Source organism: Gopherus evgoodei, unplaced genomic scaffold, assembly GCF_007399415.2.
Source record: "Gopherus evgoodei ecotype Sinaloan lineage unplaced genomic scaffold, rGopEvg1_v1.p scaffold_31_arrow_ctg1, whole genome shotgun sequence".
Lineage (NCBI taxonomy): Eukaryota > Metazoa > Chordata > Testudines > Testudinidae > Gopherus > Gopherus evgoodei.
The window spans coordinates 3518627-3526278 of NW_022059983.1; the positions used below are offsets into that span (position 1 = coordinate 3518627).

At 57.1% G+C, this 7652-nt stretch overlaps 1 pseudogene; it reads left to right on the plus strand.

Annotated features, from left to right (window-relative positions):
• Positions 1–854: 854 nt before the first annotated feature.
• Positions 855–3735, plus strand: LOC115640575 (annotated as a pseudogene).
• The last annotated feature ends 3917 nt before the right edge of the window (positions 3736–7652 follow it).

Consider the following 7652-nt stretch of genomic DNA (forward strand, 5'->3'; position numbering starts at 1 on the left):
CCTGAACTAAAGTAATGGTCAAGACCTTGCTAACCTAAAGCAAAGTGAAGCTGTGAGCCAGAGGCAGGCCCTGCTCACAGAAGCTGGCAAGGAAAGGGCTGATGCTGCAAGAAGATACGTACCTAAAAGGTACTGAACACCAGAGATCAGAACATTCACATACTGGCACATTCCACACAGATAACAAGGAACAGACTGATCCATCCCAATGACAGGGGCAAAAGGGTAATATGATGGATAGAGTTGTTTTGTTCAAACCAACATGTACAAGGTGAGAGGTGGTACCCACCTTACTACGTAGAGGGGTTGTACCTTACTACGTAGAGGGGTTGTATCTTGCTATGTAGAGGGGTTGTACCTCAATACGTCAGGAGTGATGTGTAACTTGTCTGTACCTGTGTATAAGAATTCATCCCTGGGGCGATGTCTTTGTCCGGCCTAGGGGGCAGTGGAAAGTCCCGCCACTGACTGAGCCGAGTCCATTGACCGTGGGTACATATTCGTAGTATGCCCTGAATTAGGCTAAGAAACCTACAGGGAACTATTATTGTATTGAATACGGCAATAAACCTGGCCGACGTGCCTTCGTACCTTACTAGACTCTGTGGTCATTGGAGGTTCTCTTCGGGTCTGCTGTGTCAGCTATCTGCACAGAGCTGGGGCAGCACACAGAGGGAACACACGCACGCAGCCGAGTGATACCAACAAGGAGAGAGCAGAGCACCACACCGGTAGCATCTGACAACACCTCTGACAACAAGGACCACCACAGCGCTCCCTGCAGCACAGCTCCCCTAGTAGTGCACATGGACCAACACTGATGCTGGGAGGTCTGTTCCTGTCCCAGCCCTGCCATGGCGCGTGAATACTTCACCCACAAAGGAGTGCTGTTCCCATGCCTGGATTATTCCCCTGAGAATCTGAGCTACGTGGAGAATGAATTTCAGGTGCAGGATGACGATGTCTTCAACATCACCTACCCCAAGTCAGGTAGGGTAGAGCTGGGGTGTGTGTGTGTAGGGGGGTCCTGACACACACACGGACATTAGATGGAAACACCAAACCTGTCACATGACCTGATTTCCTAGACGCCAGACTCTGGGCACCCTTCCCCCTGCCCAGAATGAGACAAAGCAGGCTGCTCCCTGGGGCCCAACTCATCCACCTGGTGCTGGGCTGACTCTCTGCAGACACACTCTAACCTCCAGCTTTCTCCAGAGCCACCGGCAGGGCCAGGAGACCCCTGGCACAGCACAGTGAGAGCTTCTGATTTTAGCGCTGTCAATGCACCTCAGTTGATGGGGGCTGGGGGCCAGGATTCCCAGGTTCTCTCCCCGACTCTGGGAGCAGAGGGAAACCTAGTAGGTTGAGAGGTTGTTTCAGGCCCATTAACCCTTTCATCCCTAGGCACTAGCTGGATGCTGGAGATTCTGAGTCTGATCCGTTCTGATGGGGACCCCGGCTGGGTGCGCAGTGTGCTGAACTGAGACCGGGCGTCTTGGGTGGAGCACGGGCCGGGGCTGGAGGCCACCCTGAAATACCCCCCGCCCCGGCTGCTCTGCTCCCACCTCCCCGTCCAGCTCTTCCCCAAGTCCTTGCAGCGCTCCAAGGCCAAGGTGAGAGGCGGGAGAGCAGCGGCTGCGAGTCAGGATTCAGGGGCACTGACAGGGCTGTGTGTCAGGAGGGGGATGAATCCAGGGCTGCTGCTGCGTTTGAGTTACAGCAATGTGGACGCATGAAAGAACAGGCAGCAGGGTGCGGCGAATCCTTCTCCCTGCAGAGGGTGGGGAGGTAACGGCCCTGGTTGGGTGACTAATTGCTGGGTTCACTTGGCATCCCCCTCCCCCGATTGTTAGTGACTCCCCTCCCCCCCAGATCATCTACACCCTGCGCTGCCCCAAGGACGTGCTGGTCTCGCTGTACCACTTCTCCAAGCTGCTGAGTTACTTCAGGGACCCTGGCTCACTAGACTCCTTCCTCGAGGACTTCCTGAGTGGGAATGGTGAGCAGCACCCTGGGGCCCTCGGGGGCCCTGCTGCAGCTAGGGACACGCAGGCAGCCTCCCCCCGCCTGATGCCTGGGCTCCCAGCCACTCACTGATGGGATCCAGTTTGTGCATCCCCAGCCAGCTCTGAGCTGCTCTTTGCCCAGGGCTTAATAGGTTGTTGAGTGGGGCTTAAGAAGCTGCTGCATGGCCATCCGGCCACGCACCATGGAGGGAACTTAGGTGGAGGTAGTGCTTAAGTGGTGCCAGGTCCCTGGCACCTCCAGGCTTGGCAGTTCAGGGCTCTGGCACCTCCGGATTGGCTGCATCAGTTATGAACGTAAAAAAATTGCTTGAGCCCCGGCACCACTTTAATTATAAATTGAAGAGTGGGTGGAGGGCCGGGTGGTGCCAGCTCTGGAGTCACCGTGCCGCTCTCCCCTGCACAGTGCTGTATGGCTCCTCGTTCGACCACGTCACCTGCTGGATGGGGCTGAAAGGCAACGAGAGCTTCTTTTCTATCACGTACGAGGAGCTGCAGCAGGTAGAGAAACCACTCCCTTGGGCCACACCCAGATAACTCCAACCCTGGGGTCACGCCCACACATAACCCCACCCCCCTGGTGACACCCACACGTAGCACCCCCAACCACCCCACATGTAGCCCCCCCGAGCCACCTCACATGTACCCCATCCCTGAGCCATCCCCACACGTAACCCCGCCCCAGGCCCCCAGCCAGGTGCTGTTCTAGGGTGTTGCCAGCCCCAGCTCCCCAGGCCTCAGCGTCGGCGTCCATGTCCCAGCTGTTGGCTCCTCCTGGCCTTTGCATTCCTCTGCCCCTGGCCTGGAACAGGGTCTGACCTCAGGTGGCCAATGTGGCTCATGGCCAAGGCCCTCTGCCCTTGAGGGTCTCTTCCTCAGTGCCCAGCGGGGAGTAGGACCCTGCGGGGGGAGGGAACTGAGGCACAGGTGGACCATAAAATTGTCACCCTAGAATCACCCTCTTCATGGCAGCGGGTGTCTCCCCCAGGATCTGCAGGGCAGCGTGCGGAGAATTTGCCACTTCCTGGGGAAGGAGCTGAGTGAGGAGCAAGTGGCCGCGGTGGTGGAGAACGCCTCCTTCCAGAGCATGAAGGGGAACAAAATGTCCAACTTCTCCCAGCTGCCGGACGAGTATATGGACCACCAGAAGGGGGAGCTCCTGAGGAAAGGTGAGTCCAGGCCTGGGCTAGCAGGGGGCTGCGAGCTGGGACTGAGGTGCACCAGCAGAGCTGTGGGGGCAGGGCTGGGGGGCAGGGGCTGTGCGTTGGGAGTGAAGGGCATCAGCAGAGCTTGTGGGGCAGGGCTGGAGGGCAGGGGCTGTGATTGGGAGTGAGGGGCACCAGCAGAGTTTGCGAAGGCAGGGCTGGAGGCAGGGGCTGTGGATTGGGAGTGAGGGACATGGGTAGATCTTGCGGGGGCAGGGCTGGGGGGCAGGGGCTGTGAGTTGGGAGTGAGGGTCACCAGCAGAGCTTTCAGGGGCAGGGCTGGGGGGAAGGGATTGTGGGCTGGGAGTGAGGGGCACCAGCAGAGCTTGTGGAGGCAGGGGCTGTTGGTTGGGAGTGAAGGGCATCCTAGATGTTATCCCCTGTGGCTTGCAGGGATCTGCGGTGACTGGCGGAACCATCTCTCGGAGGCACAGAACCAGCGCTTCGACACCGTTTTCCGGGAGCGGATGCAGGGTCTGGGCATGACCTTCCCCTGGGACTGATGGCCTCACGCCCGCCACATCTGTAACCGCAATATATCAGCCCTGTGCCATCCACGTGCTGCTGCTCTTACTGTGCCCTGGGAGATGCCCCCTGGGGCAGCCTCACTACAGCATCAGCAAAAGGCAGAGCTGGGCTGAGGCATGTGTCCGGCAGAGGTCAGTGAGGACGCGCGCATGGCACGGCTCAGCCAAGGTGTATTTAAAATCTGTCCATTGCAGCGTTTTCCTGGTCCTGCTTGCAGGCAGGGGCCTGTGCAGGGCAGTGTGAAAGTCTGCACAGAGCCAGCCTGGAGCATGATGCAGGAGATGGGCCTCTGCACAGGGAGCAGCCTGCTCTGTCTCTCTCGGGTTTGGGTTCCTGTGCGTGAGGGCTCTGGATTGGAAGAAATAAAATCAGGTGATGTGGCAACCTTCCAGCAAGAGGGGTTGGTTTTTTTATCTAACTTCTCTGGGTTTGCCATGAACAGAACATGATCCCATCCAGCAGGGAGCAGCAGGAATACACACACACGCACGCACGCACGCACGCACACACGCACTCTCTCTCTCTCCCACCCAGGCCCTCCGCCCCCATTCCAAAGGTTGTGATTGCTGGTGACCCAGTTCCCAGGTAGATCCCAGCAATACCCCCAGGGGCCAGGATGCTGTCATACCATACAACACAATTGTCATAACTTCACATGCATCAATGATACACGTCTATGGATAGAGAAATGACTTTCAGCAGATCGTGCCCTTTCCCTGGTGCCTCACCCAGCTTGCTTTATATGCAATATCACAATTATATAAAAATGAGGAATATGGGGGTTACAGGGCGGGGAAGAATCAAAAAATTATGACCCATGACCTGTCCATGACTCATACCATAAATACCCCTGATTGAATGTTGGGGGGAGGTGGGATGTTGTGGGGGGCACCCTGGAGAGCCTGCTGCTACTCCAGCCGCTGCCGGAGGAGGAGCCCTGTGAAGGTGCTGGAGCCGAGGGAGCCGGGGAGGCTGTAGAGAGGAGCAGCCCCATGTGGGCAGAGCCCCAGGTGGGAAGGGTCTCGCTGGCAGTTTTCTGAGCAAAGCCCCCATGGCTCGTCTCTGCCTGGTTCACCCGGCTCTACGCTCCCGGCTGCCAGTCCCAACGGGGGCTCACCCAGCCCAGCTCCCCAGGCCTCCGGCCACCCTTCTCTGCACGCGGCCCAGGCTGGATTCCTCCTGTTTGCCCACATGGCATGACTGGAGGGGGATGTGCTCCCCCTTGCCTGGCCAATGGCTGGCTGACTCATAGAATCTTAGATTCATAGAATATCAGGGTTGGAAGGGACCTCAGGAGGTATCTAGTCCAACCCCCTGCTCAAAGCAGGACCAATTCCCAACTAAATCATCCCAGCCAGGGCTTTGTCAAGCCTGACCTTAAAAACCTCTAAGGAAGGAGATTCCACCACCTCCCTAGGTAACCCAGTCCAGTGCTTCACCACCCTCCTGGTGAAAAAGTTTTTCATAAAATCCAACCTAAACTTCCCCCACTGCAACTTGAGACCATTGCTCCTTGTTCTGTCATCTGCTACCACTGAGAACAGTCTAGATCCATCCTCTTTGGAACCCCCTTTCAGGTAGTTGAAAGCAGCTATCAAATCCCTCCTCATTCTTCTCTTCTGCAGACTAAACAATCCCAGTTCCCTCAGTCTCTCCTCATAAGTTATGTGCTCCAGACCGCTAATCATTTTTGTTGCCCTCTGCTGGACTCCCTCCAATTTTTCCACATCCTTCCTGTAGTGTGGGGCCCAAAACTGGACACAGTACTCCAGATGAGGCCTCATTAATGTCCAGTAGAGGGGAATGATCACATCCCTCGATCTGCTGGCAATGCTCCTACTTATACAGCCCAAAATGCCATTAGCCTTCTTGGCAACAAGAGCACACTGTTGACTCATATCCAGCTTCTCATCCACTGTAACCCCTAGGTCCTTTTCTGCACTTGTCCTTGTTGAACCTCATCAAGTTTCTTTTGGTCCAATCCTGTAATTTGTCTAGGTCCCTCTATATCCTATCCCCACCCTCCAGCGTATCTACTATTCCTCCAAGTTTAGTGTCATCTGCAAACTTGCTGAGAGTGCAGTCCACACCATCCCCCAGATCATTAATGAAGATATTGAACAAAATCGGCCCCAGGACCGACCTTCGGGGCACTCCACTTGAAACCGGCTGCCAACCAGACATGGAGCCATTGATCACTACCTGTTGAGCCCGACGATCTACCCAGCTTTCTATCCACCAGCTCACTCCTCTGCCAGGTCAGTATTGGCTGTCAGGGCAGAGGGGCACCGTCCCCACCCTGCCTGTTCTTATCCCAAGTCCAGGGCCCGAGGCAGAGGGCGATGTGGCCACCTGTGCTGCACCACCCCCTGCCACCCCCACGGCATCACCCGATGTCCTCTCGTGTCAGCAGCACATGCCCTTACTACAGGAGACTATCGCACACAGCAGGGCTCTTGCCTGGCTCTGGGAGGGGAGTGGGGTCTAGTGGTTAGAACAGGGGAGGGCTGGGTGGCAGGACTCCTGGGTTCTCTCCCCAGCTCTGTGGGGGGGGGGTTAGTGCTTACAGCCACCTGTACCCCTGCCACACCTCCTCTTGTAGGTGCTGGGAGATAGGCTGGGCCTGGGCCAGAGGCTCCTCCCCACTAAGGAAGGAGGATCCCAGCTGGGATTAGCTGAGTAAATGAGGCAGCAGCCCTGTGTGCCACAGAGATTGCCAGCTGCTTAACCCTTTAGTGTCTGCATGTGGAGGTGGGACCATATCAAAATGGAATGGGGGATGATGGGAGAACAGGATCAGGTGGGTTAGAGCAGGAGGATGGGAACCAGGACACCTGGGTTCTATCCCTGGCTCTGGGAGGGGTGGGGTCTAGGGGTTAAGGGGAACAGGGGGTGGGAGTCAGGACTCCTGGGTTCTGTCCTGCTCTAGGTGGGAAATGGCAGGTGTTTGCTCCATTGCGAACCCCAAGTTGAGCAGCTGCTGCCAAAGCCTTTTGCATCCCTTGGGCCATGGCCCCATGGTGGGAGGAAGGTTTCACTTGAGGTGTATTGGGGGACTCCTGGGGCACTGCTGGTCCTTGTATCCAGTTGCCCCTGAGTAGCTCACGCCCGCTTCCCCAGTGCTGTTCCCCACCCCCCTGGGTCACGGTTGCTGAGGCCTTGTCAGGGATTCACAGGACTTGCGCTGTCTTGGCCCCGTATGGCCCTGGGGGGAACCTCTGTCAGTGTGACAGCCCTTCCCGGGGGTGCCCTCTCTCTTGGGGGTTAAGCCTCTCAGCCTCCTGGAACCGCACCTCTCTGAGCCTTAGCACGTCTGTCTCACACCGTGGGCCCCTCAGGGAGTCCACTCGCTCTGGACCCCTGGGGCCTCCACCCCCAGAGGGAATAATGGCCCCCTGATCTCTAGCCAGGAGCGACTCTCAGCCAGCGTAACAAAGGAGGGTTTATTGAGTGTCTGAACCCAGCACAAGAAACTCTCAGGGCCTCAGGCCTGGCCTCCCTCGGCACGGCACGGCACGGCACAGCACAGCACAGCACAGCTACATCTCTCCTGCTCCCTCTCTCCAGTCCAGAGACCCTGAGCTTTCCAGCTGGGCAGCCGATATCCCTTCCCCAGTCCTTTGTCCTCTGTCCCAGGTAAACAGGTCACTAGGGCCCTCTCTCTTCTGTCCTTTGTTCCCCTCTGGCTGGAACTGGCTGGTCAGGTCACTGGGGTCATCTCTTCACAGCCCATTGTCCTCCCACTGTCCAGAACCCTTATCTGGTGAGAGTTCTGTGAGTTTATGTTTCCAGTTCATATGGTCCAATGGAAAAAGTCTCTCAGTCCCTTTCTCGTAGTCGATGCAGGATGTGGCTCTGGCTCAGGGTACTGTTGGTGGCCGGTGATGTGTTT